The sequence below is a fragment of the Pezoporus wallicus genome, unplaced genomic scaffold (assembly GCF_028554395.1).
Source record: "Pezoporus wallicus isolate ANWC-B61680 ecotype Strahan unplaced genomic scaffold, APGP_CSIRO_Pwel_v1 contig_5069, whole genome shotgun sequence".
NCBI classification, from domain to species: Eukaryota; Metazoa; Chordata; class Aves; order Psittaciformes; family Psittacidae; genus Pezoporus; species Pezoporus wallicus.
Window position 1 is genome coordinate 4821362 of NW_026642361.1, and position 20452 is coordinate 4841813.

A 20452-nucleotide genomic window follows, 5' to 3' on the forward strand; every position below is an offset into this window, starting at 1 on the left:
TCAAAAGAAGCATGGTGGAAGGAGGTGATCCTGCCCCTCCACTCTGCTCCTGTGAGACCCCACTTGGAGCACTGTCTGCAGTTCTGGTGTCCTCAACATAAGAAGGAAATGGAATTGGAACAAGCCCAGAGAAGGGCCACAAGGATGATAAGGGGCTTGAGCACCTCCCATATGAAGACAGGCTGAGAAAGCTGGGGCCGTTCAGCCTGGAGAAGAGAAGGCTGCATTTTGGTATCTCAGTACTAGGGCTAACAAACAATTGTCTGAGGATCAGAGGGTAAAGGTGCAGCACACATCCTCACAACATGAGATGTCCTCAGTAAAAAAAAAAAAGATGATGATTTGATGGTCAGATCGTTTGGAGAAGGATGGGGAAGAATGGCATTTTGTGAACTTCTGCTCTGAGTTATATTTTTTAAACGTAATGTATTGGCCTTGACTTATTTGTGTGCTTAGAGAAATCCTTTGAAGTAAATGGGCAAGAGATGGGATCATTATAAAGATGAAAAACGTGAGCTTTTTCTCTTAGCATTCCATTTAGAAACCTAAAAACCCTGCAGTTTCTATAGCCATAAAGACATTTTAGATTCTTTGAACCCCTACATTACAGCAGCAGCACACACTACATAAATGTAAGCAGTAAAAATACCTGCATCTCACTGCATTACTTCTCTCATAGATTAGCAGTAATCAAAATGTGCTGAATTTTAGAGAGAAAAAATGCTTTGCACTGTAAGCCTGCTTCTTTGAGTGTGAAAATAGGTAATATTTGAGACTCTCAAAGTGACTTTGAGGCACATGTCCTACTGACCTGGTGCTAGGAGGGAGGCAGTCAGGGCAGTTGTGTCACCATCTTCTGCTGAGTTCCCCGAGGCAAACCAACAAACGTACAGAAAGCAAAGAATGATTCACATGGACATTTACCCATTATATGGGTTTACCTGTCCCAGTCTTTTTCAGACTATGTCTAAATATATAGTAGAAGTATAGTATGAAATGTTACAAAATTAAGTTCTGGTTGTAGCACAATAAGTTATATCCTCTATATATTAAAAGTTCAGCTGCATTGACCTGCTTAGGGCAGCAACACTTTCTGCCCAGAGGATACTCTGACCCCTGGGTTCAACTGTTTCTTCCTCTTTAATCTTCTTGCTAACAGATACCACTTTGCTTTCAGCAGAACTGAAGTGATGACCCTTCAACTGCCCAGTAGTTAACATGCATTTTTGTGAGGGCGCAGAAACCTGATATTGGAAACAGAGACAACATGCAAGTCTCATCTTAAAATAAACAAACAAACTAGAAAAAAATCAGAGGTGTTTTTTTCCTCCTTTTTTAATGGAAAAATAGGAAAGATGTCTATTTTAAGCTTGTTTGGATTTGCATTATTTTAGTTAATAGCAGGAAGTTTAATTTTTTTAAATCAGCCCTCTTTCCAGAACAACACATGCTTATTACATTCCCCTGCATTTTTTTGATTCCCATGCTCTTTTCTATCCTATTACTCCACCCTTTTCCTCTTCCCACTTCTTGCCAGCTATGAAAATTAAATTAATTTGGATCTCTCTGCTGAGAGAAGATTTACAGGGAAAATTTTGGCCGTAAGTAGGTCCAGGCTCACTTTGACCTTTGCTGGTTGCTTAACTCGTGCTTAAAGCATTCTTCTGCCTCTGCCTCCCAGTTTCACGCAGGGCTGTAATCAGTGCAGCATCCTTGTTAAACCTATGCATCCTGGCTCAAAATGGAAAGGTAGTCTCCAGGACAGGCCCTAGTCCATTAAGAACAGCAGGATCAGGACCTCAAAGTGTATTTGGAATTGAATGGGGAGTCACTGGAGTGTGTAGACCATTAGTGTGATATGCTCCTGGTACTCCTTCCTCCCCAAAAGACATGTCACTGCACACCATCCATACTCAAGTTTTAGCAGTGGCTTTCACCTTCTGTGCAGTTTATGTCACTGGCATGCTGGCCTAAATATAAAGTTATATAAAACTGGAAGGGATTAGCAGCTTCTGTTTCACCAAGTACATTACTTTTAATTGCCTTGAAGGATTCATTTGTCTTCACTCCAGTAACCTTTGGCAGCAATCAGCAGTTCAAACACCAGTACTCCCACACACAGCAGCTCTTCTCACAGTCACGTACGGTTTACTGAAAGCTCCCAAACTATCAAAACATACTCCTCCAGTTAGCTTTTCAGATGTATCTATTTAAATTCCACCTCTGATAAAATTAAAAGATTAAGTATACTTCTGAGAAGCAAGAAAATGCTTCATCATCACCAGGAATGGGCATTAAATTCTTGTCTGTGTTTTACAAACAGCATAATCAAAGTTCAATAGAGAATATGCAAAGATTGCAAATCTATAGCAGACATAGAAATTTACATAAATAACAGATATGAATATCTGATGTTTACAGAAATAAAACTGCATGCTATGCAAACAAAGTCTGCAACACTAAACAACATTTCATTATGCTGATTTTTCAACCCAAAGCTCTTTGTAGGTGATTATGTACAAGGCATTTCACTAACGTAATGCAAGGAAAAACAGCTACAGAAAAATATATATCTATAGATATGCTACATTGTTTAAAGAAATTTGCACTAAGGATTGGAGCAAAATGGGGATTATTTCCCACCCAAGACCTTTAGGGTTAGAATTTCAGAACTACAGAAGGGACCTGTATAATTTAATGGGAACTTGGTACCCAAAGACCTTAAAAAAAGCTGATCCATATTATGTCACACCGAGGAATGGGAATTTAGGGGTCTTATGTAAAATACAAAGATCAAGTAAATTGCACTGATCACACTGAATATGCTTTGGAAATATGAAGGGGTCATATACAAAGGTGACAATTTACTGCTCTGAGAGTTAAAATATGAAACACAACACTGTCAGTGGAGTAGTACTCAACCCAGTTCATTCATCCTACAGCTAACCTGTCTCAAGGCATGACCAGAGGTTTATAAACTCAATCAGGCTCTTGCAGGCAGGTGTAGTTCCCTCTGGGAATCAATAAGAACCTACACATGTGACAGAGGCAGAATTTTGTCCGGTACTCATTCCTTGTATCTTTTTTAGGATAAAAGGCTGTTGGCACCAGTATCTGGAAGACACTGACATCACGCCACATTCAAAATACTGTCAGCACTCACTCAAAAATATAAATGGGGAAGGGCACGTGGATAAGCTAGCATACAAACTTCAGAAATATTTAAAACAAAACACAAACCTGCCCAAAGAGCAAGAAGAACCAGCACCTCGCATAGCCATACACATTGTGCATGACAAGGTCACCCTCCTTATGCAGAGAATTCAGTTAATCCTCCGGATGAATCCAGCATGTTTGCACTCCCAATGAAATTACCCAGGGTCCAAATAAGAGATCATCAACTACTGCTATAAAAGCAATCAAATGGCTGAGTCTGAATAACACCATTCGATTTTCCCCTTTCCAACAAACCAAAACAAAGAGAAGTGTTCCCCGGAACGTGTACATTGTTTAAAAGGCCAAAAGGTGCCTTTAAGTTTCCTTCTAAACTTAAAAAACATTAATCAAGCATGAAATAAACAACATGTGCAAGTCAAAGGTTAATATCCCAGGGTCTTTAATGTGGGACTACCACCCACTTCTTTTCCATTAACACCATCACCTCCCTGTCTTTCAACGCACACCCAACTATTCTTGCCTGGTGTCTCACTGATTCACACAGCTGTAAAGTAGTAATTATTTTGCTCTTAATCTTCAGAAAACCACTGCACAGAAAACAGGCTTTGCCTTCTGTTCTGAAGTCTGAAGGGAATGACCGCTAGAGAAAAGCGACTGTTTCACTTCTCTAAAGAGTTTGCTCAAGTTTTGTTTGCTTTTTAAGGATGAAAAGACCAGTTTCAGTAGCACCTTGAAGATACGGACATCACAACACAAATATTTTAAGCAAGAAGATAATCAAGCACTACAAAGCAGATTTTGATTTTAGAGATAATGGCATTAGTCCAAGACAAATTTAAATTACTTAAATAACGCAACTGTAGACATTCACCAGCTCTTTTGAGCACAGAGTATGCATCTAATTACATCTGAACAATTAACCTTTACAACTGTGCTGTTTAGAAAGTTTCTGTAAGTGGGTACATTCTTAATAATTGGGAAATCAATACAAGTTACTATCTAAAGCGTTGTCAGAAGTCTTCAGTAAAAAACTGCCATATCAACAGAAAAAAAAAAAGTTATCAAAAGTGTAACAACTTATCTTAGAGCTTGTAAGTTCTTATCTAAGAACTTATTCTCTGTCCTTTCCTGAGAGGAAGAAGGAATCTGTTGGCATAATACATCTTTTTCATTTCTAAGTCTCATTGTTTTTTAAATTCTGCCTGAACTGTATTTGTGATGCAGTGCAAATAACTAGCATTATTCCTGCTATTTACAGAAGGAACATTCTTCCCAAGTCATCTTTTCAGCAGTGAAAACAAGGGCTGCCGTGCTTACTCAGAAAATAATTCTCAAACTCTTTTAAGTGATCAAATTAGAGAAGAGAAAAAAAAATGCAAGTGAAATCCAACAACCTCTGGTGAATCAAGGCTGGCTGGACAGACTCAGCTTGCAGGTCCCTCATTAGGTTTAATTCCACTCTCCTGAAAACATGCTTTGCTGAATATGAAAACCAGATGAACTAATAACTGTTCTTCAGGAATAACAACCTACACCAAACACCTTTGATCTTAGCAAGTAGATATCGATGGATCTGACTTCTGACTGTTTCCAGACAAGCATCCTGGTGCTTGAATACTCTTAGATGACAACTCATGTTCAAAAACACAGAGGAGTCAATGCTAAGCAAGCCCAGAACGTGTTTCCTTAGCACTTCTGGACTTATTTAACCACTGTACTAGGAACAGCTTATTATATATTATTATAATATGTTAAGCTTATTGCTAAAATCCCTTCTGTTGTGGAGCTACTCTCCATTACCCTGGATGGGAAGGCACTGCACATGTACTGCTCTTCATCCAGCAACATGTACACTTTATAATTACCTTGGCCAATTCTAGAAATCTTTAGAGCTGTCAGCGGAGGCTGGTAACACAGAGCAAGAAAGTTCCATGTTCTGGTGCTCTGCAGACAGTTTGCTGCTGCCTGAAGCTCCAGCGTCTCTGCTATTTGTTCTTCTTCATGCTTCAGGCAATGGGTCATAGGGCATAGACATGACTTTCACATGGCACAGACAAGGAAAATCTATTTCAGGTTCTCAAAGTGGAAAGCGGTGGTATGGGTCACTGAATACTATCATCCATTTTACCTCACAGGAGCCGTGAATGAGAGGGCTGGGTAGAAGGAAGACAATGCCTCAAGCAGTACAATGCTGGAAATGTCTTCTCTGCTCCCCAGGACAGCATGGGTACACCTAGGAGCTATTTCACACATGTGCAGCTAGGGATGGGTATTCATACTTTTTCTAACAAGCACTGAATAATTCAGCAATTCACAGAAGTATTTAAAAAAGGAACATAAGCATCTCAGGCCCTTTTTACCTTTGTATTACTCACTGCTTCTAAAAATGCATTTGGTGTGCGCTTCTGTCTCTTCTACTTCTCCACAAGTACCACACATGTTCAGAAAATTAACTTCAGCAGCAGTACATATGCATTTTAAATAACTGCCTTAACAGCAGGATAATCTGATGTATTCGGTGGCATACATTGAAAATCCTGTGTGTCAGTGCAACAATGAAGCAGCCATGAGTAACCTGCATGCCTAACACCAAGCTTCGTTTGGCTTACTTCAAGTGTAACTGTGGCTACACAAAAACTCTCAGGTACTTCAGATCCTGTAAGAAAAAGGAACTGGGCTATGATGACACTAAAGCCATTATTATGTCAGTCTAGGACCACTCTTGTCTATGAGGAACAGCGTGTTGGACCTCTGGAGGCCACCTTCTTCTCCCTCCTGAGAAAAGTCTTACTTGCCCCATTCATTCTGCAAGGAAGGAAACACTAATTCTGTGGCTCTGACTGTCTGAAGATCACAATATACATGCTGGAGTATCAGAAAAGTCTGCTTCTGGCACAACGTAATGCTTGCAAGAATCTCTGCCACCTAATGGTCGGAATAAATCAGGATTTGACTTGCACGCACTGACTGATCATCATAAAATGAAAATGATTGCAACTCAGTTGCCTCAAAATCTCTACATTAAAAACTAATGTGATATTACTAGAGAGAAACACAGTTTGAAAAAGGAAGGCACATGTGATGGGATTAGAAATACTCTGCAAGTAAATCTCAGATTTATTCAGGTCACAAGCTCAACTCTCTTGTTACTTCTGAGCCTGAAATTTATTTAATAGAAAGAAATAAAATGTGAGAAGGAAAGGAATGAATTATCCTACTTTAACATCATTGAATTATGTGACATAAAGTTACTGCACTGAAGTTTCCATCAGCATGAGCAGAGGCTGGATAAGTTAGGGAGGAGCAGATCTGCCAACAACAGCCCTCAGCTATACCATAACCTATGTTTTAAAAAGTGCTGATAAGTTTGTGCACCTGGGAATTTCATGGGCCCACACCTGGTCTACATCAGGTCTTTAATCATGTCATTGATGCTAGCAAATTCTTTCAATGATCCTTTGTAACTAGTGAAACTGATTTTACTTTACTCTTCAAAAGTCTCACATTGAAGGGCTCTGTCAATTCTGCTAACACAGAGAAAAGGAAAATATTTCAGAACGTAGCATACGGGGTAAAGTATTTCTTTTTCTCATGCATGTATTTGCTCTATTAGTTTTAACATTATAAAATACAACATAGTTCAAAGAATGTAGGAAAATATGGGGCTAGCTATAGATACTTCTATTTACTTGATAAGGGCTAGTACTTGATACTTCCATATTTACTTGATATGGGCTAGTATTGATACTTCCAGAAATACATGAATAAAGTGTGTTCCTGCACAGAGCAAACAATGCCAGAAGGACTACAGTCATTCAGGAATAAAGTGATCAAAGACTGTGCAAAAGACCCTGTCACTGCATTGGATTTCAGTCACCAATCCACTTAGATACTCAATTTCAGGAGAAGAATGAAGTTCTTCATGATGACAAAATACACAGTAGGAGTAAAGCAAACTCTAAATACCAACCCAAACAGCTTTCTCCATCATCTACCTGCACACGCAGCAACATAGAACAGCAAAAATACTTTAAGAAACACAGGCTTACATCTGCCTCATAGAGGGAGTCTGGAGTTTTTGCTTATTTTAGCCTACTTTGAGTATGACCACATACACAGTCTTTTGAAGGAATGCCTGGAGAAGTTCACTCTTTCTGGAATCTACAAGTGGACAGTTCACAGGTGACTAATACCAAACCTGGAAACTACTATGAAATTTATCACATGCAACTGAAATAAGGATTCAAGATCAATAACATTTATTATTTCAAAAGGCTTCTCCAGATTTCTTTCTCTAAAAAAAAAAATGAACAAAAAATAAAACAAAACCAAAAAAGCTTCCCATGGTGATAAACCCAACAGAAGCAATCAGACTAGCAGTATGCCTGGCAGAACCACTAGGATTTAATCCTTGTAGCTGTCAAAGTAGCCAGCCATACCTGAATCAGCATAGTGCTTTCTTCTTCAATCTGGCCACAGATAATAGTGGCGATAGCTTCAAGAGAAGTGGTTATTTACTCTGAAAGAAGTTGGGAAAATACAAATTCATAAGTGCTAATTACTTTTACTCAACATTTAAGCCACCGCTTAGCCAATATTGTATCCAGTATGGCCGCTTACCTTTCTAAGATTACAAATAAAAAAAGAAAAAAGGTAAAAGCAAACCGAAGAAATGCCAAAAATAGCCACATGATCTGATTGCTTTCCAGGTAGCCAGAAGTCCCCAAACTAGTTACTTGACATCCACAAGATAACTTAAGGAACTTTGTTTGTTACCCACACTGGGAACTATTTGCAATATGCTAGCTAATTAAAAAAAAAAACCATGCAATGGTAGTAATTCACAAAGATCCATTACAAAAGAGATATTCATAAATTTCCCCCTCCTAAACAAAAATATAAATCAAATGCATTCAAGCTTCATCTTCTATCAAAGCGCACAAAATGAACAGCAAGGGCACAAAATGAATAGCAAGGGAATGTGTTGGTAAGTACCAAGAATTCTTAATTGATTCCTCTATGGATGAGATTACAGAAAATTATCTTACAGCCAACATACTGTAACTGAGGGAAATTCATGTTTGGTTTCTAACATAGTATACCTTTTAAAAACAAATTTCTGAGCTTTAGTCAAAACCAACTCAGAGTTAAAGTCAGAGGTGTTTAGCAGTTACAGAGACGTAACAAAATGACCACAGGGACAAAAGCATTGTTTAAAATGCACAGAAAATGTGGATATAAATACCATCAGTATGCAATCATATAGACAAGTAGCCTACGTTAAGCTCAAACCATCACTTGCATCTTTTTTAGTGCCACTATCACATTCAAGACTTCCACCACGCTTTGCCATTACCAGCAAAATCTAGTCCAAAAGTTGACTGATGTGGACTGTCATTTTGCCTTCATCTGTTCATCAATGAATTGTAAAAGGAAACTACATGAAACAAGGATGTATGTTTCTTGTACTACACCTAGAGTAATTCATGTTACAAAAGTCCTTTCATTCAACTCCTTTTAGCTACTTTAATTAAAAACTAAAATGTCCTTTCAGTTCAGCATGTGTCAAAAAGGAACACTTAGTGATTTGTGTAGTAGAGTTTAGTTAGAATCATAGAATCATAGAATCATTAGGGTTGGAAAGGACCTTAAGATCATCTTCTCCCTTTTCTCTGTACTAGAGTAAGAGAGAGGTTAGGCTGGAGGTAGGTCATGTAACCCAAAGAAAGATGGTCTAGAGCACTGCTGGTTCTTCATGTTGGTAGGAGTGCTGTGAGGAAGGTGAGATTACTTAGGTGGAAACAATGGCCATAAAATTATATATGGTAGTGAAATGTGTTATCAGTCCTTAATTCTTGACAATGAAACCAAGTGCCTGACCCTGAATGAAAAAAAATGAAACATGTATCCAAAACCAAATCATCTTCCTGTTCCATCTCCTCTTCTAAACAAACAAAGAAATCCCTAACTAAAATATTTTGTCTTCCAATGTTCTGGTCACTCTGTTTGGTTTTCCTTTTCTCAGCAGTGTTGAAACATAAGTTTTCAAAAAATTCAAAGGGACATTTCAATGTTCAGAATCAGGGGAGCTTTATTTAATCAGCCTAGCTACAACTGCTTTCATATCTGCTGACGGGGTCTTACTTTCTGCCGCCTTTGCTGCTTGTCCTTTCTCTTCTTTGAAGAGCTTTTCTCATTTTAGGAAAGATGGCGTTTGCTGGACAAAAGCAAGAAAGCAGGAGAAAAACGCTTTGTTACTGTGTTCTGTGAAACCCATTTGCAAAACTTTGTCAGATAACAAAAATAAGAAGCAGCCACACCAAATACAGGCACTCTTTGTCCTACCACAACAGGCCCTACTAGAAAGTCTGTCCTCATCTTCCTTATAAGCCCCCTTTAGCTTTTGAAAGCCTAAAATAAACTCTCCTCAGAGCCTTCTCTTCTCCAGGCTGAACAACCTCAACTGTGTCAGCCTGACTTCATGGGAGAAGTGTTCCACCTCTCTGATCATTTATGTAGCCCTCCTCTGGACTCACTCCCATAGGTCCATATCATTCCCCTGTTGAGGACTCCAGAGCTGGATACAGCACTTCAGGTGGGGTCTCACATGACAAGAGCAGCGGTGCAGAATCACCTCACTCAACCTCTCAATCCTTTCATCCCCCAGCCTTTATTGACACCAGGGGTTGCCCAAACTCAGGTGCAGAACCTTGTACTTGCCTCGTTGAACCTGGTGAGGTTCACATGGGCCCACTTCTTGAGCTTGTCCGTTTCCTTCTGGATGGCATCCCATCCCTCAGGCGTGTCAACTGCACCACTCGTCTTGGTGTCATCCCCAAACTTGCTGAGGGTGAACCTGATCCCACTAAGTCATTAATGAATATATCAAACAGTACTGGTCCTAATACAGATCCCTGAGGGAAACCACTCATCACTGACCTCCATCTGGACTTGAGCCATTGACCATAGCTCATTCAATCAATTCTTCCAAACAGTACATCCACCAAACAGTACATCCATCAAATCCATATCTCTCCAATTTAGACAGAAGGATGTTGGGGGAGACCATGTCAAAGGCCTTACAGCAGTCCAGATAGAAGACATTTGTAGCTCTTCTCTTGCCCACTGATGTAGTTACTCTACCATAGGAGGCCACTAAGTTGGTCAGGCAAGATTTGCCCTTGGTGAAGCCATGCTGGCTGTTTCAAATCACCTCCCTGCCCTCTATATGTTTCAGCATAGCTTCTAGGAGGATTAGTGTTGGGCAGAGGGAGGAAGGAAAAAAAAGCTAAACAGCCACTTCTTTTATTTAGAAGTCATACATGATCTGGGCACTGTATTCTGCAAACAATAAAAATCTCAGCAGGGTGGTTTTAAACTGGTATCTGACCACTTGGGACTGTTTATTTCTACCCATCTGTCCAGCTTGAAACCTGCTTATCAATGCAGAGCTTCTTTGTCTCATTGCCAAAATTATCTCCAATGCACTGCCAAAATAATGACAATGTTGTGACAGTCTCTGAAGGTTTGCCTTCATTACCTCTGTACCACGGTGAGAGAACCACTGGACTGCTTTCACACTCAAGAGAAAGGACAACAGGTTACATAGTTACATAAATGGTGTTTTCTAGAAACAGAAGAAAAACAAATTCCTCCCAGACTCTCCAAAGTAATGACCTAGTTCACTTACTACTGCTCCAGAATAAATTACTATTATTTTGGGTTGTTTTCCATTAAAATTGGTCCCTGCCTCTCTCTTCATAAGCAAACTGCATCTCAAAACAAGCACTTTGAAAACATACTGTGCATCAGTGCTGATGTGGCACACACTCCTTTCACTTTTACTCAGTCTTACTGAGGCAATTCCTACATGCAAAGGTACCCCCTTCTCATTATCCTTCAGAATTATATGTTTCAGCTTCCTCAGAGATATCTTAGAGACATCATGCCCCACAATATATGAGCTCTACAGGAGTTTGTATCTGTGACATGCAGATACAGCTTCAAAATTAAATAATAGTGATTTTGCTGGAGTCTTACACTGCCTAATAATTTGTACTTTAACTCAGTGCCTTATGCATATTGAAATGCTTTTAATAACTAAAGCAATTCTTTAGTGTACATTCCAAGATATACTGACTCTTGCCTTAACTATTTTGGTGGTTTGGATGACTAATCAGCTTCGTCTGTTGCAAGTTAAGACTTTCTGTAAGTATATTTGGATTTGGTACTTCCAGAAGAGCGAGGCTGCATGAATTTGTGGTGTCCTTAAATAGATCACAGTAACCCTTATCTTCATAGGTTCTTCTGCAAATTCATCAGCTGTTTCTTCAACAATTTTTAACTGCTAGTTTGTAAAGGTTATTTTAAATATTGCCAATTTAATCTTTTTGCCCCTGCTTTACCGATTTTTATGGTTTAATAACAACGCATTAGGACATAGTCCAAAGACGAAAGATTAAGGTTTTATAGTCCAGTTGGACTTTTATTATAAAACCCGTTCATCTGCAGTAAACAGAATTGTTCATAATGAACTATTAGACAATGTTGCTTCCAACATGCTCTTCCAAATTGCTGTGTTACTTAGGATCAGTTCTAACTTGACGCTATATAAAACGGAGGCAGACATGGACCTCTATTTCAAAGCCTGGTGGAACTCAGCCTACTAGCTGAAAAAAAAAGCTGGGTGTTGCACATATACTTGAAAAAGAAAAAGTAACATTTCACTGGTATTTGACATCATGGCGAAAAATAGCCAAATACGAGCAAAACAGAATCCTCAACACAGTAACTACTCCTGAAAAAGGTAATTGCCCCATAATTTCAGATTTATAACTGTAAACTTGATTAATGCTTCATTTACAGATTGTACTATCTGCCTTGTGGAAGATATTTCTTCCCAAATCTAAACCAGTGATTCTCTTAGTCATCAGCAAGCCATTTTGTTTCAAATAGCATCCATCATTTTGCCAATGAAAATGTCAATAGCACAGAGAGAAGAGCACATTTATCTAATTTTTCCACATAGAAGAAGGTATATATGTAATAAATCTAATACGAAAAATATCTCATGTTGGTTTTATATCATGTAAATACATTTGGTATATTCTCATTCCAAATCAAATTATTTAGAACATCACAGGATATCCCACTTAAAAGGACTCTAGGATTACATTTTATCTGTCTATGCACATGGTTCTGAATAATCAAAAAATGTCAAGTTTTCTATTTGTCAGTGACAGAAGATTCATTAAAATCTGGTGAAACAACAACTTTTTCCATTTCTGTCAGCTCTCAGTCAAGCATTCTTTCCTGTGATCTTTAATAGTTCTCAGGCTTTTTTTTTAACTTTAAGGAAACATTTGTCTGGGTCAGTATAAATCTTCACTTTCTTTACTAACACTATTACTTCATCAGCTTTCAGTTACTACTCAATCATTTTCAATGCTTCCATCTAAAAGGTATCATCAGTGGGCTACTCTCCAAGCACCAATAAGGACCACCTCTATTTCAAATTCTAGCTTAGCACCCACTGCTACAGGACAAGTAAACCATGACTGTATCATGATATAACAGAATAACATTATTTTTTCAATTACGTTCAGACATGGAAAGTCATCAACATACCAGTAGGCATACAGCATAACCTTATTTTTCTTACTCACAGTCGCTTTCTGTCTCTTGGAATTAATCTAGAAGGACCTTGCCATCTCATCTGAAATAGGCCTACTGATGTAAGTGTCTGGATGTGGAGTATATTTGCTCTACAGGGCCAAGAGCCTGACTTGAGTTCTCTAGGCTCCACTTAAACACAAATACTGCAAACCAGTCACTGCAGTAAGAGACATTTACTGGCCTGCTCCTGAGAGCCCTGAACATCTTCTCCCTCCACAGAAGTTAACAGCCAAAGCTCAGTGGGCCTCAGGATCAACTGGCTCCATTTCACAGAAATCCCTGTGAGAAGCCACTTTTGTTCACATTTTCATGAGCTGCACATACATAGTTATGTAGAGAGTGCTTCTGCTTGCACCATCCAACAATGAGCTCCTCAGACGACACCTGATTTTGCAAGCAGGCAACCATGTGAATCAGTGCTCTAAGTAGCCAGTGAGGACCAAGAAGCTCTGTCAGAAAAGGGACCAGCTTTTTAAATGCTTCTGCTCTACACAGGGTTTCTGAAATGCCTTATGATAATCCAACTCCAGGGGACTGGAACCACCAGGACTGGTGAGCCTTGAAGGATGCTCAGAGATGGGACTCAAAGCCAAACTCTGGTCTGCTAATTTCCAGTTGAGAAGAGAGGGCAGCTCAGACTCCCATTACCCTATCTATCTGTTGGATCACTCATTGTCACTCAATTAAATAGATACAATTCCAAATATACAGAGGAAAGTGAGAAAAACAACTGAGTGAAGAGGTGTTATTTGTATGCAGTTATTTCCAAGAGTAGAAAAGAAACATTAGAGGATTAAAAGCAAAACATACAGTGATTACCAATACATATTACATCTTTCTCCAAGATGTTTCTTCAAGGAGTTTTACCATAGCATTTCTTACAACAATTGTCAGGCGAACACTGCGCATGTGGGTAAAGCTCTGATTTTACACCAACAAAATCCCAAGTATTTTCATGGCAAGCATAGTGTTAGATCCTTGCAATGTGCGTTATAATGACTAGCATAAACTGAATGCAGAACATAATCAAAAACACAGTAGTATTTTTGCCCCCAACTTGCTTGTTTCTCTGACATTATACATGAAAGTTTATCTTAAAGAGATGGGACCCAGTTCTCAGAAACCAGCATCCATCTGTGGTAACAACTTTCCATGCATACACTTATCTTCACAGTAAGAACTGACCTACATATAAACAAACCAGTCCTATCCATGCAAATTCTAATAGCTCTCAGGCAGATTGCTTCATCAACACGTGCAGGCGATACCACAGGCGGCTAGTACAAAAAATTGCACATGCATCAGTGCAAGTCAGATTCCCTATTAAAAAAAAAACAGCTACACATCTCCCTGCCAAACACTTATGATCCATCTCAATGTGGAGCTTAACTGCAAAATTTAGCATGAATTAGATAACCCTTCCCTAAGAAAATGAGAAATTCTGTATTATTACATCCCTGCACTACCAACCAAACATAATGAATTCCTGATCCTCTGCAGTATTAACCACATTAACGCTAGCCATCTAAAGCAAACAATCCCAGACTGTGAAATACAGCTGTACATTCTTGCCCAGGGTGCTGATCTTGGAGGCAATTTCTGACACTGGTTGCTCTCTACCTTCCCTAAGTCCATACTGGTCAAATCTGGCTGAAACAATAGCTTTAGGAACGATTCTGTCAGTTCCTATGCACTATTGCAGATAGCTGCTTAAGTGATGTAAAACTGACTTTTTACAGTTATCTGAAACTGATTTCAGCTATTCGTTCACAGTATTTTTAATTGGATCAATATTCAATACCATTCAGCCATTTTGAAAATTGTTCTGTGACATACATAAACTAACACATACCTACATGAACATACTCTAATATAGGAGAATAAAGATGATGCTTGCAACTCTTTTTTAGATACGTAACATTAACATGTTTATGAGGGGAGCTCAAGAGGGATATAGGTTCCGTCACCATACTGTGTTTTGTACTGCATGCATGCTGCTCGCAAGGTAACAGCTACACATCTCCTGCTCTTTAATCCGTATTGTGACTGATGGTGACCCCTCCTCACAGTGCACTGCTGTGTTCACCGGTGAAGATGCCTTATGACTGCTCTGAATTTGGTCCCCTGAAGACATATTACCACAGGGGTTTTTGATTTTAACTGTGGGAGTCTCAGCTAGAGAATGGGAACTCAGGAAAGTTAGTGTATTAAAAGGTTCCTCAATTCTCAGATCTGATTTTTGCTCACATTTAAAGCCCACAGTAGGGGAAAGAGGAGAGATTATTTTTTTTTTCCTTGCAGCACTTCAGAGTCAATACATTTACCAAGATACGATCTGAATTCCATTCTGATTTGCAGAATGGTTAGCTAATTGGCAAGCACATACAATTTAAGAACTAGATTTCGTAGATTAAACTCATTACTTCAAGCTTTTTATGTTAGGCTCTGAGTCCCCGCATAACCTCTTCCCCTGCTGATTATCTGCCCTACTCCCTTTTCTTGTTTCATTCCCCAGTTTCAGCACTGCATTCATCTCCTTCTCCAGGAAAGGTTTCCTCACCTGCCCCGGGTGCTTCCTCCTGTCCAGGCTCCCTCTCTCGCAGCCCTGGCTCCTCATGCCGCTGCCACAGAAGGAAGGGTTACAGCAGTCCTCTCTGAGCCACCAGCACCTCAGCAGATTATTTGTCTGACTGTACTGTTACATTTCCCAGTATGAAGCTAGTTACTAGGCGGCAGCGGCGGCGGAGCTGGTTGTTGATCTGTGTTACCCTCCAGCTGACTGCCTTTTTAGCATGCACAATCTTCAGGCCACAGACTACGCCTTTCTTTTGTGTCTGGAAAGCCTGTAGCTGTTGCTGGGCACTAGGCACAAACCAACCTTTGATTGGGAGCTATAAAACTCTCTTCACCTAAAAGGACTGCATCCTTATTCACCTTTAGTAAAGAAAGATTTAAAAAGGTCCAGGGATGTTTAAGGATGGGTAACCCCTGAAGCAAGGCTGGTTTCCTCTCTTAACCATATGCTTATTATTTACACTGAGAATAAAGCTCATTAAAAGCTTGAAGTTGCCTTTACTTTGACAGAAATACGTCATCTTTAAATATGCAAAGCAGGTTTAAAGTTGATAACCCAAGAGTTATTGACCTTGTATTTTAGCTATTCTCAGTGTGCACTTTGGCTTTTTCTGTAATAAGATCATCTTACCACCAGATGATTATTGATCACTTATGACAGAAACAAAAAGCCTTGACCAGACTCATCTATTCATTGTGCTCAGTGCAAACTGATATGAAAAATGACACACACACACACACACACACCCCCCTCCCAAACTGAGTCACAGTCAAAACCATCATCTAGGGATGAAAACCAGAGGGCTGTGGAAGCCAGCAAGTAACAGTAAGTTTTAGCAGAGACCTGCTTGGTGAACTACTACCACCTGGCAATAGCAACAGCGCTACCAACTGAGTATGACAGCAACTGGGAGAAGTCCTTATCACCTAACCCAAACCTGCACGTGGGCTGGGTGATGGCCCAGGCCAGGGAGACACTGTATGGCAGTATGAAGAGGCTGTGAAGCAGGAGCAGGGACTGGGGCTGGGATGGCAGCTCAGGACTCATGGCACCATCAGCTCCGATGCCAACCCAACACCAAGGCAGCAGCAAGGAGACAAGTCCCTCATCCTCGACTTCTTTGGACAGGCCCAGGTGGGTGGGCAAGGTGTGGGTCATGGAGAGAGAAGCTTCTAGACTAACCTGCTCACAGGTTTCCATGATCTGCTTCACCCCCCTCCCAGGGGAAAGTAACCCTTACCGCATTACCCAGCTGGGAGATGCTTTGGGCTACTCTGCCCCTCTGCCCTCTGACTCTAGGGAGAGGGCTGTCCCTGCCCGCACTAGCGAGGGCTGCGGGGCAATGCGGGGGGCATGGCCGGGAATAGGGGTAGCTCGGAGATGCGGCGGGTACCGGCCGCACCGGGAACGGGCGGCGGGATGGCTGCATCCTCGCTGGCCGCAGATTTTAAGGTAAAGTGTGTGCGATGTCTCACCCTCAAAAAAGGGAGGAGGAAGGAAAGATGATCAAGGAAACAAACCAGGCAAGGAAGGGATGGGGGGAAGAAGAAAAGGAGGGAGAAACAAAGGGAAGAATAAAACCCTCTCTGGGAACAAGCAAACAAAGAGGGTAAGAAGAGCTCGGCGGTCTCCCCGGGGGGTCACCCCCCGCCGGGCTCCCCAGCCCCGCGGCACCCCGCCCAGACGCACCGCCCCCCCCCTCAGACAGCGGGGCCCCGGCCCCGGTCTGCCGCCCCGGCCGCGGACGGCGGAGCCCGGCGGGCAGGACCCCGCGCCTCGCCGCTGTCGCCCGGGGAAGTTCGGCGGTGCGGAAATACCCCCGCGGGGTCGGGGCACCTTACCTGCCGGCTGGCACTCCTCGGGGAGCGAGGGGGAGAAGCGTGAAGAAAACAAACAAAAATGGGGGGTAAAGAATTAGTAATAATAATAATAAAGCCACCCCAGTTTCCGAAATTGCACCGCTCGATCAGGTTACTATGGAAATCATCGCGAGGAGGCGAAAAAAAGAGCCAGAAGCCACCCTCATCCTCTCCGCCTCCGCGAGGGACCGCGGCGCCAGCAGCCGCCGCCTCCCCCGGGCGCAGAGCTCGGCGCTCCGCTCCCCGCCGCCGGCCGCGGGCTGCTCTTCGCCGCCGCGCACCGGCAGCCGGCCCCGGCCCCAGCCCCGCGCCGCCAGCGGTGCTGCCCCCCCGCCGCACAGCTGGAATTTAAAGGGGCCGTGCTCGCCGGGCGCCGCTGCCCCCGCCGCCGAGGGCCGTCTGGGTGTGCCGTTCTAACCAAAAGTTTCCCGCGGGAGCCGGTCGCTAAAGATACGGGGATCCGCAGGGGCACGGGGGGAAAGGGAGCGAAGTGTTTGCTGTGCGTAGCCCTAGGCGTTATGAATTATTATATGCGTAACAGCAGGATCCGAAGGCCTCAACAGGGCTCAGTTGCAATGAGCGCTGTACGGTGAATGAGAAGAGGCAGCCCCGGCCTCTGAGAGCTTGTAATATAAGCAGTGAGGACAGACAAAAGGGAAGAAAGGGTGTAAAATGCAAGGGGGTTCAGGGGTAGGCGTGAAAATTTGCCAACCACCCCTCACCCTCCCCAGCCCAGCACCTATAATTTTTAACTGCTAGTAAAAGACTCAAAAAGGATGAGAACAGTTCTCAAACAGATCATCCTCCTGTGTCTCTTATTCATAATCTAAGCGCTTGGCGAGCCCACCAATCCTGAAAAGTGAGCTTGGTCAGCAGGACACCCCATCAAGCTGGGGCCAGGAAACTGGACCCATTTGAAAGCCGACCGTGGACAGAGCTGTGCCAACAGCTGGCACTCATAGGCACAACTGGACTTCGGCATTAGTGCATGGACAGAGTGTGGCAGCCGTTGCCACCACTTTGATCTTCTCTGCTAAGTCTCCACCTTCACCCCTCTATGTGCTGCTGTGCTCTGTCCCACTTGGGTGTGAGCCACCTCCCACCACAAGCCCTCTCTCTGCTCCAGCAGTGTCAGGTCCAGCACTTAATTTAGGATCTACCACCAAAGGAATAGGTTTTGCCCCTGCAGTCTATGTTCCACAAGTTTCTGCTGATGGGAAGGGGTTTTCTGAAGTTAATGTGGCTGTGAAAGATACCTACCAGCAAAGCACAGGGGAGCCACATCTTTGTTCTGTTGTTGCAGACTAACACCCTATGAGCTTCAGCTCCCAGAAGCTGCAACATGCAGAAAAAAGTCTTCAGATGACTGCCTTAAACACTTATGAAGAAAAGGAACCCTAAACTGTTGCAAGAGAAAGGAAGGCGAGAGTGAGAGGGAGGAAAGAAGACCAGTGAGTAACATCAAAGTCCAAAAGCTTCTGGTTACCTCTCCTGGAGTGAAAAGGTGGATTTCTTCTCTCCATTCCTCCTGTAAAAGCTAGAGGATGAGGAACACTTTGTAAGTGGTGGGTTTAGGGAAGACTCTTTGTGCTCAGTGGCCCCCATGAAAATCATTCCTCTTTCAGACTATCAGCCAGTTAGGCCTCACAGCTCTATTTTGCACAAAAATTTAGTGTTGCTGGTTGGCATATCTGCACTGAAACTGTACTTTGCAGCAGATCCTAAATTGTTTGTGGGGTTTGAGGTGAGGGAATTAGCCAGTGTTAGGATGAATGAGGGGAAAAAAAACCAAACAAAAGAAACATAAAACTCTCCTACTGAGCTGTGTGGTATTTCCCCATTCCAAATAATTCCTGGCATTTCAAGTAGACATTTCTATTTAATAAACCAAGAGGCGTAAAAATCACAGCAGCTAGCAACCTAGCAAGAGTTTAGTGTTAGGAAATAAGAAAGGCTATTTAAAAGGGCTGACCAAAAGGCAGGTATTGACAGCCACATTGTCCAGGAGTCCAGTTTTCCAACTACCACCAAAACTTGCAATAATTCCTACCAGAATAAAACAGGATGGTGGACAGATAGTTCGCAAAGAGCAATAAAACATAACGGGACATCTGAGGCTGGCTTTTGTTAAAGGTGTGGAACAAGGAGTCTCCATATCTTAAAATTAGAATAACGAAGTAATAGATCCATGAGAGCAGATCCCAGGTGACAGACATCTGTCAGAAAAGACAATCCCCATAGTGGGTGACTTGGAGGTTATTTCTTTCAGTGCATGGAAAGCGCAGAGCAGTGAGTTATCCAGGCAGTCTTTGTGCTGCAAGACTTCCCCCTGAAAGGTTAATTGGGTTAGAGGTGCAATTTTTATCCAGCAGAGATGTGCCAGCAGAGGCCTCTAATGTAGATGCAGTTCATATTGTCAGAACTCTGGTTTTGTTAGCATCACATTTTTCGATGTGGTGTGAAGTAATTTCGTTATGCCGGCACAAAGATCAGACCCATCTCCTCAGCCGCTGTGTCAGTGCAATGTGCGGAGCCTCATGCCAAACTGGACAGCAGTATGCACAAGTCTCCCACCTCCTGAGTTGTGATTGCTGTTTTACCAAGAAAGTTCTGTGGAGAGCATGTTTTAGTGTTTCTTAGGCTCAACCGCTCCACCTTATGCCTCAAGCGGTTTCAGGAGCCTGTGTCTGACAGTGCTACTAACCAGCCTTCTAATCGTCTAGGAAGTGATAATCCAGAGCAGAGAAAATGTCTTGCAAATTTACATATTAGCAAGGATTTTCTGTAAAGAGTTTCACAGTTTTGCAGAGAAAATATCTAATTGTCTATTTTTCCCTTTATTGCAAAACACACGTCTAGCAAAGCATGGTGAAGAACAAAAAGGTGATTCTCAGCTTTAGAATATACTGCTTGGTTATACCTTTAATATATAACTTCAATGTTCTTTATTTAGCAAAGTATAAGAGAAATTTAAGTATTCTCGAGGTGTGTGTGAATTAATTTGCAATTTTTTTTTTAATCCAACCCTGTAGTTCTTTTCTGTGTGAAGTGTGTAATGTCATTTACATAAGATCAAATGTAAATTTATTTGAGTGATATTTAGGATAACTACAGTAACATGGTAATTTGAGTTTGCAGTATCTTGGCTTGTGTATTTATATGTGAT

At 41.7% G+C, this 20452-nt stretch overlaps 1 protein-coding gene across 3 annotated transcripts in view; it reads right to left on the reverse strand.

The window, feature by feature from the left end:
- NAV3 (neuron navigator 3) overlaps positions 1-17532 on the reverse strand; it is a 544137-nt gene extending 526605 nt beyond the window's left edge. For 2 of the 3 annotated variants that reach the window (XM_057429345.1, XM_057429347.1), the window contains exon 1: positions 17269-17532. The gene's annotated coding sequence lies outside the window, so the exon portion shown is untranslated. Of the gene's footprint in view, positions 1-15412; positions 15477-17268 lie in introns of those variants that run through there. The other variant, XM_057429346.1, reaches the window with a different exon arrangement.
- Between the last annotated feature and the right edge of the window lie 2920 nt (positions 17533-20452).